Source organism: Ambystoma mexicanum, chromosome 3p (genome assembly GCF_040938575.1).
Source record: "Ambystoma mexicanum isolate Mex_15411 chromosome 3p, UKY_AmexF1_1, whole genome shotgun sequence".
NCBI lineage: Eukaryota > Metazoa > Chordata > Amphibia > Caudata > Ambystomatidae > Ambystoma > Ambystoma mexicanum.
In genome coordinates, this window is record NC_090925.1 from 1,259,695,021 (window position 1) to 1,259,712,260 (window position 17,240).

Genomic DNA, 17,240 nt, shown 5'->3' on the forward strand with positions numbered 1-17,240 from the left:
AAGACAGTCAGTACTGGGAGACTTTGTTTCCCTTAGTCTTTCACTTTGTTGCAGGTTCTTTGCAACATTTTCACCAGTGGACAAAGTACCTTACAGTATAGTGCCCAGGGGTCTTCCTTTCATTTTTAAGGCCCTAGACACCCTCAAAGAATTTTCTGGTAGAAGTACAGATGTGCCTAGTGGCAGCTGTTATTTTATACATATTTTTAACCCTTTCTTTCGGTCCATATTGCGTTTACTGCATTTGGCCCTGGACAATGGCTTGGCCCCAAAATGGCCATTGCACAAGGTCCTCTATTCTGTCCTTTGGCCAGCTTGTCCCTTTCCCTTTCCCAGGTCGAGCAGACCTGGGTCAGTCCCTATTTGTTCATGCATTCTCCCACGAAACACCAAGCTTTCGCAGGCTTCTGCATGCCTTGTCGGTGCGCCTCCAGGATGTGGGCTGGACTGTATAGTTCCAATACACATCAGTCCGGTGTGCTGGAATGACTGGGACCACCGTGGTCTGTGATTGGTCCATGTCTGGCATGACTGTATGTGGGCAGGTTTCTCATTGGGTCCTCTTCGTTTTGGCGCGAAGGAGATTCTAGATAAGAGAATGGCCCAAACACCCATATCAGGTCGATCTCTTGAGTTCTCACTGAACCTAGGATAGGATCCATGCATCCTGAAACTAAGAAGCCGAGTCGAGGAACCGCTGGTGACCCGCTGGAAGGTTTGGTACCATGAGCCCACTGTTGTCCAGCAGAACCCCTCTGCCTCTGATCGAACTAAAAGGTCTGCAAAGTTGCTTTGACTCATTTGAATAGTGTGAACAACTATTCACGGCACCTCCACCTTAACCTGCAAGTGAGCCTTTTCGGAAGTGTTCCTGGGCAAACCAGTGAACTTACCAGCTTGCACAGGGCCTTTGCTCTGGAACTGCTGCCGTCTCGAGTTAACGCTTGAGACTTTGGGGATCATAAGTACTGGGTCCAAGGCACTCTCCAGCCAAGTTTCGTACACCTAGGTGCCCTAGGTCTGGAATTAGGAGAGTACACCTGAACCCGAGTACACACGGTCACTGTGTCACCCAGCCGTGGTGACAAACTTCATGAGTGTGCTGCTGCTGTGCCCCCCTCTGCCCTGAGACGAGATGTAGTAAAATAAGTTGATCCTTTCACCAGTAGAGGAGAAATCGCCATTGTCCCGCCACAGAATCCTCCCTGGAACTCAGCCGCTGAAAGCCACAGAGCCGAACATTTGCAACATTTGAACCCGCAACCCAAGTGGACTCGGCTGGCGAAGTTTGGTCCGAAGTGCGCCTTGGGTTGGTGCAACCCTTACCGGTGGTCCCTGGTGCATCCATCAATTTTTACGCACAAGTGTCCCCCCGAGGGCCACTCACCTTCATCAAGGTAGCCTGTGCTACCGAGCTATTCCCAATTCTTGGAGTCTATTCTGCCCTCTTGGGGAGACCATCATAAAATAGTGGGAACTCATTCTTCACTGCCTCACCTGCCTTCCTGAGCTGCTAGAGCCCCTGCAAGAGACCCCATTTTTGACCAACCGCACGATCATGTGCATCTGCATCCGAAAGTACATTTGAGCATAAGGCTCCACTCTTCTCAGGGACGGGACTGCCTTTCGGTTAGGGTTGATAAAGTGAAGGACTGCCTAAAGTATATTCGCACTGTTTGCTCCTTTCCCTTACAGGTTGTGGACCCTTACTGTGTGCCATTCCTTTAGGCCATTGGTTCTGTATATATGTTTTATAGTAGTGTTGTGTTGGTTTAAGTATTACTTCTGATCTTTGTGTTTGATTTAAAAGGCCTTTAATACATGTATATGTAGTTTTGATATACACCTGACAGAGTCATCTGTAGTGTCCTTCACTGTGTGTGCGCATTGATATGACATATGATATGATATTTTATTGTGGGCTTTCGATCACCTTCACCCCTCCTAAGACCTAGACTCTTGACCGCCGCCAATGCTACCTTGATTGGTCTGGCTTGTCCAGGTCAGAGTTTAGAAATCCATCTTAACAAATCAGACTTGCAGTTCTTGGCCTTATATTGGGCCCCTACAGATGAGGTGTCCTCAAAGGACTTAGAAGATCGCTCCTCGGACCGGCCGGTCATGGGTGAGGCATGACCCTGCTTGGAGTACGGGTCAGAGGCCTTGGCATTAAGCTATGCCGCCAGTCTACTGTGCCTGTCCCTAGTCTTCTTGGAGAACCTGAGGCATATCTTGCACTCACCTCCGTGTGGTCCAGGTGCAGGCAGTAGAGGCATTACAGGTGCTTGTCCTCCACAAACACATTTCGTAGCCCGCATTTGCTGTAGGGCCTGAAGAGGGACCTTCCCTCCTTCTCCTCCGTCATGGTAGAAGGTTGCGAAGTCGGCCAGATGGCCTTCTAGAATCTCTTGAGGGGAGCTGAAATTCACTGACAAGGGGTCCCTGCTGTCAGCAGATGGAGAAAAGAGCATGCGGGCTCCTTCGAAACAAAAATAGAACATTTTCTGTCGAAAACACGAAAAAACTTACTAATAGCTCGGAGAGCAAACTCGAGGACTCCCAACACTGAAGTGTGTGGTAAAAATCTGAAGATGGCTTCCAGGGGAGGGGCTCAGGGAGAGAACTATCATTGGATGGGGGCAGTATGACCCAAAGGACAGCGATTGGTTTAGAGAAGAAATACAGTTTCTAAGTGAACGTGTTGTTTCTTTTACCGAGGATTCCCAGCCTGACAGGGAATATTCATGAGCATGTGAATCCATTCCAGACCCCATGCTAGAGAATGTATCTTTCATTAACGCCTCCTAACCCAATGCAGAGTCCAGGCAATAATATTTTGTGAAAGTATGAATAGAGGACCAGGTTGCAGTATTACAAATGTCCTGCATTGGAACCCCTCTCTGCAAAGCCGATGAAGCAGCCAGCCCTCTAGTTTTGTGTGTCCATAATCCAAACGGGACGTCTTAACCTGCTAGATTGTAGCATTCTGATATGCAAAGGATAATCCAGCAGGGCAAGGCCTGCTTGGTTACAGCTAAACCTAGCCTTTGACCAGTATAACTGATATAAAGCTGGTCGTCTTGCCTAACCTTTGCTATTTTAGAGATGTAAAAACTCAAGGCCCTCTTAGGATCAAGACAATTAAGTCTCTCCTCCTCCTTGGAGGGATGTGGTGGGTGGGTAAAGCATAGGAATTCGAAGAACGGAAGGGCGGGCCCTCAACACAATCTTCTCTTTGCAAAAGGTGGTAAATGGAGGCTTACAAGATGGAGCCTGTAATTCACAGACACTACGAGCCGATGTAACGGCCGTTAAGAAGACCGTTTTGGGGGCCAGCATCCTTAGAGGACATGAATGAAGGGGCTCAGACGGAGTGCCCATGAGGAATTTTAACACAAGGTTCAGATCCCAGCCGCAAATAATGAATGGAACAGGAGAGAAACCATTAGTTAGTCCCTTCAGAATTTGGAACACAATAGGGATCTTAAGGAACGATCCTTGCTCGGGGGAACGCTTAAAAATAGAAAGCTCTGCCAGATAGTCATTTGCAGACGTAACCTTTAGCCCCTGTTGGGCCAAATGAAGTAAAAAAGACAGCAGCACTGGTGTGTCGCAGGTAAAAGGGTCTACATTCTTATCTCTGCAGCAGCTCAGGAGGATAGCTCAGTAGCAACATGCTCGCCTTGGAAGCAAGACGACATGGAGCAACACAGGTTCGATCCCCTGGTCAGCGCTTAGAAACCTCTGGGTATTAAGCACGTTATAAATCTCATATCATCATCATCATTACAGCTGCAAAACCTATTCCAATGGCAGCGGTATACAGACTTTGTTGCTGGTCTTACGGCCGAAAGCAACGCCTCCATGACGTCTTCTGGGAGATCTCAATTCCTGTATCTTAACCTCTCAGTTGCCAGGTGTGAAGGTTCAGGGTCCTGATTTCTGGGTGAAGAATACGACCTCCCTCTGGCAAGAGCAGATCTTCTCTTTGGGGAAGATGAATTGGAGGGTAGATGGACATGTCCAGAAGGTCTAGGTACGATGTACTTCTGGCCCAATCTGGAGCAACTAGAATCATGGTTTTCCAGAACTTCCTCAACATCCTGATGACGTGAGGAATAGTGGGGACTGGAGGAAACACGCACAGGAGTCGAAAGTCCCAGTACACGACAAATGCTTCTCCTAGAGCTCCTCTTGGAGGAAATTCCCTGGAGCAGAACAGATTGCACTACCTGTCGAAACTGGACATGAATAGATTCCCTTGAGGTGTTCCCCAAAGGGTGATCTCTTGACGGACTTCTTGAGCTAGCTCCCCCTGTGGGAGACTCTGCTCTGCCTGCTTAAAGAGTCGACAGATGTGCTCTCCTCTCCGGCTAAGTGAACTGCTGATAGGGAGATTCCTTCTTGAAGTGCCCAAAACCAGAGTTGCATTGCCTCTCTGCACAGTGGCAGTGACCCAACACCACCTCTCTTGTTGAGATAATGTATGGCCACTGTGTTGTCCGTCATTATCAGAACATTCTTTCCCCATGCAGATGTTACGCTCACCTGGTGTCTGCAGGGACGTTGGGGCATGGTTGCAGCCCTCCCTGGAAGTGGATCACCCTTGTCTGACTTCTTCCCCTGCACATATGCTGCGGGTTGCGATAATTGGTGACACTGCTCCTGCGTGGATATATGAGATCGCGAGAATGCAGCTATGTGACTGTTCTCTCTCTCAAACCCTTCTTCCCAAAGTGTGGTAAGCATGCGCCGACCCATATAGTCTCACCTGTTGATCAATGATGATGAGTTATCCGACCTGCTTCTCACTGCAGGGGCGCTTCTTGATGAGCCGAGTTCCTTCACTGGCCCATTGTACATGGCAGCCCAGACCAGCTGCGGCTTAACCCCTTCTGATGGTAAGTGTCTTATGGCTTTTAATATTGTGATTTTGATTCCTGATTATTGTCTGCATCTTTAATGATGTCTTTGCTCTGCTTTCTCCCAACAGATAAAATGCGGCCCTGAGGTAGCTGCGGTGGACAAAGCGAGGCCAAATTGGAAGAGAATGGAGTCTGCGATGCTCCGACAGAAGGTAAGTGTTGATTTAAGGTTAAGCACAAAGATTTGTCAAAAGTGCAACCTTAAACTTTACGTCTTTGCGAACTCTAACCTTGTCTTTGTCTTTTTCCCTTGCAGGCACTGTCTTCAGATGAATGACCCGCCGTACCACGATGTCGGAGTTGGAGCGCTGCTTTCCAGAGCTCTGGAGATGAATGAAGAATACCAAAGATAACAATAATGCGTGCCGAAGAAAGCAGATTCCAAGGTAAGATGCTGAGGCTGGTAGCTGGAAACGAAGGTAAGATGCTGAGGCTGGTAACCGGAACCAAAGGTAAGATGCTGAGGCTTGTAACTGGAAACAAAGTAAGATGCGCTCAGGCGGCGGTGAGCGTTACGCTGCCATCAGTGCAGAATAACACAAATCGCTTGTCTGGCTTCAGGAGTGAAACATGGAATACCCAATGGATTTGCATGTTAGGTGGTAGCTTCAATTTCATGGCAGCAGGGTTTATCACGGCTTTGATGGGATAAGGCCCAAGGTACCGGTGACGGAAGGTTTGTGGTCCTTTTAGAGTAATATTTTTGGAGGCTATCCAAACCTGGTCTCTGACCTGATAATATGGGGCCTCCCTTCGATGTCGGTCTGCAAACATTTTCTGCTTTTCCTTAGGTCTGGTCAAATGTTCAGCTGCTTCTTTAAGAATACTAGCGATGGTTTTATGTAAGGTTGTTACTGCTGGCATTTCCAATTCGTCAAGTGAATCAAAAGCGGATGTTCGAGGATGTCGCCATGCACCGTGTAGAATGGAGTCTGTCCGGTGCTAGTGTGAATGGAATTGTTGTAGGCATATTCGGTCAACCAGAGTATGTCTTTCCAGGATTCCTCAGTTTGTTGCAACATACACCTTAGATATTGCTCCAGGGTCTGGTTGGTCCGTTCGGTTTGGCCATCGGTTTGAGGATGGTGACTAGTGGCTAAACGGAGGTCGATTTTGGCTATCTTGCAACATCTCCTCCAGAGTGCCGAGACAAACTGGGTTCCTCAATCTGATATTAGTACTGATGGGAACCCGTGTAATTTGACAATCTGTTCCAAAAACCCGGTGGCAAGGGCGGAAGCAGTGGGGAGTCCTTTTAACAGGATAAAATGCGCCATTTTGGAGAACAAATCCACAACAAAGATGGTGTTATATCCATTGCAGGGAGGAAGATCTGTGATGAAGTCCATTGACAACGTATGCCACGGTGCTGGTGGTACCATCAATGGATGCAGTAAACTGGCTGGGTTTCGTTTTTGAGATTTATGTTGTACGCAGACACCACATGTCGTGATAAATTGGACAATGTCTTTTCTCCAAGTTGGCCACCAATAACTCTTTAGTATTTTAGCTTGAGTCTTGGCAATTCCTGGATGTCCTTCCACCAATGAATCATGATAGTTTGCTATTATGTGATCTTGCAGTTTTTTGTCCTGAATGTATAATCTCCCTTGAAAGTACAATAGATCATTTTCAATGGTGTATTGATCTCCTCTAGTTAGCCATTCCTGTTGTCTTGCTTGATTCATCTGAGCTCGGAGATCGGTCTTCAAGTCGTCCAGAGAAGTGGTTGCAGCGATCTTGTTTTGGATTCGTTCCTCTGGAATGATGGCCACGAGGCTCAGGCGTGGTGAAAGCTTCTTTGCCCTCACTCATGTGTGACAGAGCGTCAGCTTTCCCATTGAGTACTCCGGGCCTGTAGGTGATGATAAAATCGTATTCTGCAAAGAAAAGAGCCCAACGAAGTTGGCGTGAGGATTGGGCTTTGGTGGTCTTCAAGTATTGCAGATTGGTGTGATCCGTGATGAAAGTGACTGTGTGACTTGCTCCAAAAAGGTAATGTCTCCATGCTTTGAAGGCTGCCTTAATTGCTATCAGTTCTTTGTCTGTGATTGCATAGCTCAACTCTGGTGCAGAAAACTTACGGTTCAGAATGCCATGAATGCAATAGTCCTGTTTCGGGGTCCCTTCGTGACAATACCGCCCCCATGGCTATGTTGGAGGCATCTGTTTTGGCCACGTATGGCAAGTCCGGTCGAGGGTGTCGAAGAACTGGTGCTGTAGTGAAAGCAAGTTTCAGCTCCTGGAAGGCTTTCTCTGCTTCTGGAGACCAAAGGAATTTCTTGTTTTTTCTCAGCAGGGAGGTAATTGGATGTATTATCTGCGAAAACCTAGGAATAAACTGACGCTAAAAATTGGAAAATCCAAGCACACTTTGTACTCCTTTAGCAGTGGTCGAAGTGGGCGGGAGCGGTTGGGAGCGGTGCCCCTCTACTTTTTTTAAATTAAGTTTTACCATTCCCATACTTTTATTTGAAAAAGAAACCATTCTGGAACGGTTTCATTTTAAAATAAAAGTGTAGGAAGAAGTTGAAACTTGCACTTTCTGTGCACTGCACTGGACTATCCCTTAAACAGCAGGCACATGTGTTTTGGGGTTTGTATTGTGCATGGCAGGGAGCGTGGCAATGGGGTTATTTGGGAGCGGTGCAGACCAGTAGGGAACATAGTTGCACTACTTCTTTTCGTACACTTCGACCACTGTCCTTGAGTGGATGTCGGTGATGGCCATTGAAGGATAGCATCCACCTTGCGTGTCTCCATGTGAACTCCTCCTGGTGTGAGCATAAAGCCTAAAAATTCAACTTCTGCTACGTGGAAGAAACACTTTTCTAACTTAGCAAACAGCCGATGATGTGGAAGCTTTTCCAATACTGCTCGTACATGGCAGACACGGTCCTCCTTGGAAGCTGAGTAAATGAGAATGTCATCAATGTAGATGAGTGCGCAAACGTCCAACAATTCACGAAGCACATCGTTCATAAAAAATTGGAACGCCGCTGGGGCATTACATAACCCGAAGGGCATAACCTGGTATTCGAAAAGACCATACTTAGTACGGAAAGCCGTCTTCCACTCATCCCCATTTTTAACTCTTATGAGATGATAGGCTCCCTGTAGATCCGGTTTTGTGTAAACTTGAGCATTCTTTACCTGATCCAAAAGCTCCGGGATGAGTGGCAGTGGATATCTGTTTTTTACCGTGATCTGGTTAAGCGCTCTATAGTCAATACAAGTTCTTAAGTCGTCCTCTTTTTTAGGTACGAAAAAGAGAGCCGAGAAGGCAGGGGACTTGGACAGGCGGATAAAGCCGTTAGCCAGGTACGTTTTTAGATGCTGGTTTTCCTGCTCCATTAGGGTGTAAATCTGACTACAAGGGATCTGGGCTCCGTGCACCAGATCTATTTGGCAATCGTAAGGCCTGTGTGGTGGCAGGGTGTTCACTTGCTCCTTCTGAAAAACATCCTGGTAATCCAGATATTTGGGTGGTAAGGAACTAGTGAGTCCCAAAAAGTTTTTCGTGTTTGGTCTCAGGTTGCCCACATTTCTTTTGTAACAGGTGTTAGCACACTCTTGAGGAAAGGTCAGAACTCATTTTCGCCAGTCGATCCTCGGGTTGTGGGTTTCCAGCCAAGGCATTCCTAGTATCATCTGGAACTGAGGAGCACCTATGAGATCGAAGGTAATGTCTTCTTGATGACCATCCTGACACATAAGCATGATTTATTTGGTATGCTGTGTCACTGGTCCAGACGATAACTGAGAACCATCCACTGCTGTGACGTTTTCCGATTTCAGCTTTTGTCGGAGATGAAGGCCTATTCGAGCAGCTAGATCTTGACCAATATAATTTCCCACGGCTCCGCTATCAATGTATGCCTCCAAGGCATGTATTTTTGATGGTTGTTTGTGGTTGGCCAAAAGTACCGGGATGACTAGATGTGAGGTCTGTATGGATTCCTTCTTTTCGCTCGACAAGTGGACCCCAACGCTTGTCGGGCATTGGAGTTTTCTGAATCTTGTTCTTTTTCCTCGTCGTCTTTGTCTGTAGCTCCAACCAATTTCTTGGGTGGTTTCACCGGGCATTCCCGGAGGAAGTGTCCTGCTCTCCCGCAGTATAAACAAAGCTGTTGTTGCCTCCTTTTCTCCCTTTCTGCCTTGGAGATTGGACTCCCTAATCCACCAATCTGCATTGGTTCAGTTTGGTCATGGGATTTGGCTTGATTGTCCCGGGGTCGCATATAGACCGATCTCCCCTCAGCCCTTGTGCAATCCATCGTTCGGTTTTGCAATCTGTGATCGAGCTGCAGTCAAGTTGATGTATTCCGCACATCCCTCAGGGGGATTCACCACTTGGACTAGAACATCCTTAAGTTCCCCACGCAACCCTCGATAAAAGAGCGTAGTCCTCTTTTCTTCTGGCCAGTTTGTCTGTTCTACAAGACGATTGAAGGTTGTGATGTAGGTCAATAAGTCTTGGTTTCCCTGTCTAAGTGACATCAATTCATCGTCCAAAGCTTGTCCTTGAGTATGTCTTGCGAACAATTTCTCCATCTCCCGCTGAAATTCCCCAAAGTCTCGAAGCAACGTATCATCCTGGTTTACTAGCGGTATCGACCAGTCCGCTGCACTGCCTCCTAAATATGAGAGTACAAATGCAACTCTGGCTTGATCATTGTGAAAAGCCCCAGGCCGGCACATGTTCATGAATATAGCGTACTTATTAGGGTCACCAGTAAAGCGTTCGGGCGGGGTCAGTGGCACCGCACCTGGAAGAACCACTTGAACTGGTGGTGATGACTGCAGCATGGAAGGCTGGGCAAGTCCAGGTAGTGGGACCTGGCCCGCGTGGGCCTGAAGCATTTGCCTTGCCAAGTCGTCGGTTCGTTCTCGATAAAATCCATTAGTTTCCTGTCTGGAGGCATGGACTTCAGCTCGTAATTCCCCCAATAGTTGGGCCAACTGGTCTGTTTCCAAAGTTTTCATAACCCCCAGGCAGAGATTCGTAGAGGCTTTGCGTTCTGTTATGCTCACCTGGTCTCTGTGGGGATGTTGGGGCACGGTTGAAGCCCTCCCTGGAAGTGGATCACCCTTATCTGACTTCTTCCCCTGCACATATGTGCGTGCTGCGATAATTGGTGACACTGCTCCTGTGTGGATATATGAGATCATGAGAATGCGGCTATGTGACTGTTCTCTCTTTCAAACCCTTATTCCCAAAGTGTGGTAAGCATGCGCCGACCCATATAATCTCACCTGTTGATCAATGATGATGAGCTATCCGTCCTGCTTCTCACTGCAGGGGCGCTTCTTGATGGGCCGAGTTCCTTCACTGGCCCATTGTACGTGGCAGCCCAGACCAGCTGCGGCTTAACCCTTTCTGATGGTAAGTGTCTTAGGGCTTTTAATATTGTGATGTTGATTCCTGATTACTGTCCGTATCTTTAATGATGTCTCTCCTCTACTTTCTGACAACAGATGAAATGCGGCCCTGCGGTAGCTGTGGTGGACAAGGCAAGGCCAAATTGGAAGAGAATGGAGTCTGCGATGCTCCGACAGAAGGTGAGTGTTGATTTAAGGTTAAGCGCAAAGATTTGTCAAAAGCGCGACCTTAAACGTTATGTCTTTGTGAACTCTAACCTTGTCTTTATCCTTTTCCCTTGCAGGCATCATCTTCAGATGAATGGCCCGCCGTACCACAATGTCAGAGTTGGAGGGCTGCTTTCCGGAGATCTGGAGATGAATGAAGAATGCCAGAGACACCGATGATGCGTTCCGAAGAAAGCAGATTCCAAGGTAAGATGCTGAGGCTGGTAGCTGGAAACGAAGGTAAGGTGCTGAGGCTGGTAACCGGAACCGAAGGTAAGTTGCTGAGGCTGGTAACTGGAAACAAGGTAACAGATGTGCTCAGGCGGCGGTGAGCGTTACGCTGCCATCAGTGCAGAATAACGCAAAGCACTTGTCTGAAGGCTGGGTGGGCTTAAATAGTCTAACTCTGGCCACGCCCATAAGCCTTGGCTCACCGGCCCCACCCAGCCACTCCTAAAGGATGCTGCACGTGTAATCCAGCTTTCTCCAGTGGCCACACCCAAATAAACGCACATGGAGGTTCTTGTAAGGAAAATAAAGTATTTGCACAAAATAAAGTGTGTGAGTTTTATATTTGTTCATGAGCCTGGCGCCAAAGGACTGAGTCCAGCTGGGCTTCCAATGCTGAATTGTCCCAAAGGGACAATTAAAGGTTGTGCCACCCCTTGCCCTCGTCCCCCTATGGTGCAGGGTCAGTGTTTCCGGGCCGGTGGCCATGACAGCGGAGGGCAGAAAGGCCATCAGCACTAGTCTGATTGCCCTCAGCTCTCAGAGGTTGATGTGTAGTTTGGACTCCGATGGAGACAAACTACCACTGATCGTAAGATTGCTGATGTGACCTCCCCAACCTGTGAGGGGGGCGTCCGTAACTACTGTAATCTCCCGCCATGGCTACCAACAGGGTTCCTCCTTCAACACATTCTCCTTGCAGGCCTACCATAGGAGTTGCTGCTTGACCTTGATCAGGACCTGAAGTAGATCCGTCATTCTGCCAAAGAATTGCGACCAATGGATCAGAGGGCTCATTGAAGAGATCTCATTCTCAGCCAGGCCTCTGGCACCAGAAAAATGCAGGATGCCATGAGGCAGAGCAACCTCAGAAAATCGAAGGCCAGTAGACGTTGGGTACTTTGAAACTTCATGACCATCTGCTAAATGTGATGAGCCCTCGGGTGACGAGGCTTTCCCAGAGGCAGCATCCAGGAACACTGCAATGAATTGAAGCTTTTGAGAAGGTACCATGGGGAACCTCTTGAAATTGAGGGGTAAGCCCAGCTTGTGGAGAGAGTGGCAGGTATTGTGGAGATGCTCTAGGACCTGTTCGGGAGAACGGGTGCTTATCAGCGAATAGTCCAGGTAGGGGTAGATGTGAATGCCCCCCCTCCTGAGACTTGCTGCCACTAATGCCATTAACTGGGTGAAAACCCTCAGGGAAGAGGTGAGCCTGGATGGCAGAACCCAAAACTTAATATGAGAACAGCCAATGGCAAACCCCAGGTACTTTGTGTGCTTGTCATGGATAGGCAAATGAAAGTAAGCATCCTGAAGGTCGAATGATACCATCCAATCCTGGAACTGGAGGGCCTGGAGGATCTGAGAAAGAGTGACCATCTTGAACTTGTTCAAGCATCAAGTCCAAGATGGGTCTCAATCCTATGTCCTTCTTTGGGATCGAACAATACGGGGAGTACCACTCTCAGTTCCTCTCTGCCACAGGCTCTATGGCATCTTTCTCTAACAAGATGGCAATCTTGAGGGAGTGGCTCCCTGGTGGGTAATCGGGAGGCCTTCTCAAGAATGGGAGGCCTTCACCTTTAGTAGTCTGCAAGGCCCAAGCATCGGAAGTAATGCCCCACCATTCTTCCAAATTCTGACTCATCCTGCCCCACTACGGTCCTGTAGACCAAGGCTTCAGAGAGGTTTTGGTGTTGTTGTGGCAGCAGCTGATGGCAAGGAGACTGAAGCTGTTTGAGTGAATTTTCCACCACAAGGAAATCTTCTCTGGCTCCTTTGAGTGGCTCGGCCCCTCGTCCTTCGGAAAGATGACTAATATCGAAAGGAGCGGCCCCTCCAGGATTGAGGAGCTGAGTGGGACTGCTGCGGCTGGCGAATTGCTGCGCCAAGCGACCTTGCAGCCGCCTTTGATGATTGGAGTTTTTCTAAACTCTCATCAGCTTTGCTACCAAACAAGTGGGAGCCATCAAAGGGCATGTTTAACAATCTTGCCTGAATGTCAGGCGCAAAACCAGATTTGCATAGCCAAGCACACCTGCGTCAAACAGTGCTAGCTGCCATCACCCAACTGCCACTGTCAGCCGTATCAACCCCAGTTTGAAGAGACTCACACATGGCCTCTTTCCCCTCTTTAATGATGTTTTTCCAACCATCCCTTTCTTCCCCTTCTGGGATATGTTCTGCAGTCATAGCTATGACATCCCATAGCGTGAAGGAAAACTTGGCCAGAGCACAAGTAGCATTGATAGATTTTAAAGCCATACTACTGGCAGAAAAAACTCTTAGCAGGGTGTCAAACCTTTTGTCATCCCTGTCGGATGGTATAGTTGGGTATGCAGCAGCTCTAGATGATGATGTGGCAGACTGGACTATCAACATTTCAGTGGAAGGTTGTTTAGACAGTGTTAGGATGGATTTCTAAACTCTGACCTGGTGGGCAGAAGTTTAAGAGGCCACTCTCAGTTAAGTGAAACAGAGGAACCTTCTGGACAAGCCAGACCAACCTAGGTAACTTGGCAGGCGGTCAAGACTAACTCTCAGGAGGGGTGACAGTGGTCGGAAGCCCACAATGATCACACACAGCAATGAACCACAAATTACTCTTAGACAAGTGTATATGAAAATATCTATACATTTATTGTCAAACGGACCATTAGAGACCAGTAAATTTAGTAATGTGAAAATAGTTACCACGCAAGATCCTTATACTAAACAATATATATACATTACTTTTCCTAATGCAATTCAGTGTTAAAAATACTGCCACAACCTGTAAAGAGAGGGTTGAATTAGCACATTAATAGCATTAGGCAATTCTTCAGAGTCGTTCCCTAACTTTCGAGTTCAGCCCTAAGAAGAGTGGAGCCTTATGCTCAACAGTACAGTTGAGCGTAAAAACACACGATTGCACAAGTGATGCAAAAAGCAGATTTTCTTGGGAGGGCTGTAGCAAGTCAGGAAGGGGCTTGAGGCAATGAAAATTGGTTCCCACTATTCGAGTAGGCCCTGCCCTTGGCGTGAAAGAAATGTTCAAATGAATAGCTAGGGAACGCAGGCTAACCCAGCCAAGTTTGAATACCTTTCAAGGGATACTCGTGCATAAAAGGATCTAGGCCTGCCAAATGTGGCATGAGAATGCACAGGACCACAAGCAAGCAATGTCCAAAGTCTCGAGTTTGCGCTCGAGACAGCGGCGGTTCTGCAGGATACCCTGAGGTAGAGCTAGACAGTTCACTGGATGGCCCAGGAACACTTCAGAAGGGGCTCATTCGGTGGGTAAGCAGGGGGCGCTAAGAGTAGTTGTTCCCACTAATCCAAAGGGGGAGGGAGGGCTTTGGTAGGCCTTCTGGATCAAATAAGAAAGCAGGGGTCCGACAGGACAGCAGAGAGTGAAGGATGCCAAAACCTTCCAAAAGCATCCAGAGTAGTTTCACAGGTCTGTTCCTTCGTTCAGGAGACTTGGCTCCTTTTGTAGTTTGGCGAGAACTCAGGCGATCGACCTGGAATGAATGCAGAGCCCCTTCACTTATCCAAGATTAGCTTTGCACCAAAATCGAGGACATCCATTTGAAGATCTGCTCTCTTGCAGGGATCTCAGTCGTGGACCAATCACGGTCCATGGTGGTCTCAGTCATTCAGGCACTCCAGACATCCTGGCACCAGTAGTGTGGATTGCGACCAGACAGTCTCAACCCACTTCCTGGGTACACACACGTGACAGGCAGAAGCCCGCAAAAGAGGTGGGTTTTTGCAGGAGGCTGCCTGTCTAAATAAGGAAAACCTGGGTTACTCGACCTGGGCGAAAGCAAGGGACAAAATGGCCATGGGACAGAACAAAAGACTTTGTGGCTCGGCCATTTTCAGACCTGGCCACAGTCTTCAACCAAATGCGGTAAACGCGATATGATTCAGTAAAAAGAAGGAAAACATTATAAAAAGTAACTCCTGCCACCAGTTAGTCCCAGGCACACTCGTACAATCACCCAAAAATTCTTTGAGGGTCTCTGGGGCCATGAAACAAAAAGGGACCCCAGTGCACGGTAATGGAAGGTACGTTTTGCACTGTTAAAAAAAGTTACCAAGAAATGGCAGCATAGTCAAAGACTAAGGGAAACATTTGGTGTTTCACTGCCCTGGCCACTTTGCAGAACAGGTGTGGGTGATGCTCTTTTGTGCTCTGGAACCAAAGAAGGACGCTATGCTGATTTTCTGTGGATTGCGCTGCAATCGCTTCCCTAGTTGCATCTTCGTTCCGCCCGGTTCAGGGACCCCTCCCCCTTGTTTGGCCTTATGACAAACACTGCTGCATTCCTTCCTGGACTTCTTCTGGGCTAGTCAAGAACCCCATCTCCTCACCCAGTCTTGTGTCTTGTCAAACGTAGGTATACCACCAGTCAAGGGACTACCACAGGTAAACTCATGAGTTTTGGGGGAGGGAGGTTGGCATGTATGCCTACAAAGGACAATGATACGTAATGGTTGCCTTGTTTTCTTCCTCTGCTGTGTATCCCGCCTTTTTCCCGGACAGGGTTTTATGTCCTATGGGACTCCATGGGAATGGGGACTTACACAATTCCGCCACCGGTTTCGTAATGTCCCGGTAATTCCGGGAATCACTGAGGCGGAATGGTAATATGAGTCCGGCGGTAACCTGCCGGTTTTTCCGGCTCGGTTACCGCCGGACTCGTATTGAGGCCCATGGTGTTTAAACACATTCAAGGGTCGACCTCATTAAAACTAGGCATTAAAAAGTTACAGAGAGGAGATGAGACAGAAGAAGGCATTAAGCCTACAAAATCAGATCACTATCGCCCAAAATAGACCAAAGGAACTTTTTATGGTCATTGGAAATTTGGTGAACCACGATTCTATCAGCACTGGGTTGCCTCCCAGTGTGAAAATGGTCAATGATTTTAATACATTTTTCTTTAACAAAGTCGAACAGATTAGAATAAATCTGGATAACGAACCCTCAGTGGGAGATAGTCCCGTTATACCAATGTATAAGGTGCAAGGAACAACTCAGAATGGAGAGTTTAACTTCTCCCCACTGGATAGAGAGACCATTAAAAAACTAATTGAAGCATTAAAACCAACTAATTATAATTATGACCCGATTCCGGCGTTCCTAGCACAGAAACATGCCGAAGCCTTGAGTGGACCTATGCAAAGTTTTGTCAATGCCTCGTTGAAACAGGGATGTGTGCCACAGGACTTAAAGCCCTATCTGACACCTGTATTAAAGAAGCCTAGTCTGGATCTGTACAAATATTGGCTAACTCTCACCCAACAGCTTGGTTGGTGTGGCCAACAAAATGTCTTGGAAAAGCTTGTGGTTTAGTCCCAGACATGGAACAGAGACAGCATTGGTTAAAGTATGGGATGATATACTGGAAAATGTAGACTGTGGTAATGTAATGTCAGCATGCTTATCATGTTGGACTTGTCGGCAGCGTTCGACATTGTTGATCCAAAGATTTTGAGTGCTAGACTGAGTGAGGTAGCACATATCTCTGAAGAGGCACAGAGATGGTTTGATTCTTTTTTGAGCGATCACACACAGCAGGTTAAGATGGGTTCTTTCTTATCTGAAATGCTGACCATAATCTGCAGAGTGCCCCAAGGCTCTTCTCTATCTCGGGTTCTTTTTAATCTTTATATTTGCCCTCTCTTACTAATTCTGGCACAGTTTAATCTGCAGTATCATTCCTATGCGGATGATTCGCAGATTGATCTGAGCCTAAAACAGCCAATGGAGGCAGTGGACAATATTTTGAAATGTGCAGAGGCAGTTCGAGAATGGATGATAAAGAACAAGCTCCAGTTAAACCCTAACAAGACAGAGATAATTATCTTTAGATCTAAAAACAATCTCAGAACCACTGCTCAGCCGGTTCCCTGTCCACCAATTTTTGGTAACACCTAAAGTATACAGATGCTGTTAAGAATCTGGGGTGTATTTGGCAGTCAGACATGGGATACAATCGACAAGTGAACCAAATGGTTAAATCAGTTTACTTTCAATTGAAATTACTAAAACCATTCCTCCCCTTCATTTTAGAAGGTGATTGAGCAAAGGTGGTGGGTTCACTTGTGAATGCCAGGCTGGACTATTGTAATGGGCTCCTGATATGAGGCCCTAAATATCAGCTGCAATGTCTTGCAGTAGCACAGAATGCTGCAGTAGTAGTATGCGTAGTGTTCGCACTACCATGAAAAAAATCTGTTTCGGAATTCAGGAGGAAATGACATTGGCTTCCGGTCCACCGAAGAATCCAATTTAAGCAACTGTGTTTGATCTTTAAGTGCATACACAACCTTGCACCTTCTTACTTAACGGCTAAGATTAAAATCTACACCCGAGTAGATCCTTGAGATCTATGGCTTTAAATCGACTGGTAGTTCCTACCTCTAAATTTGTCTATTGGGTGGACGTAAGGTTCTCAGTGGCTGGTGCTCATGCATGGAATGGTCTACCACACCACCTAAGGA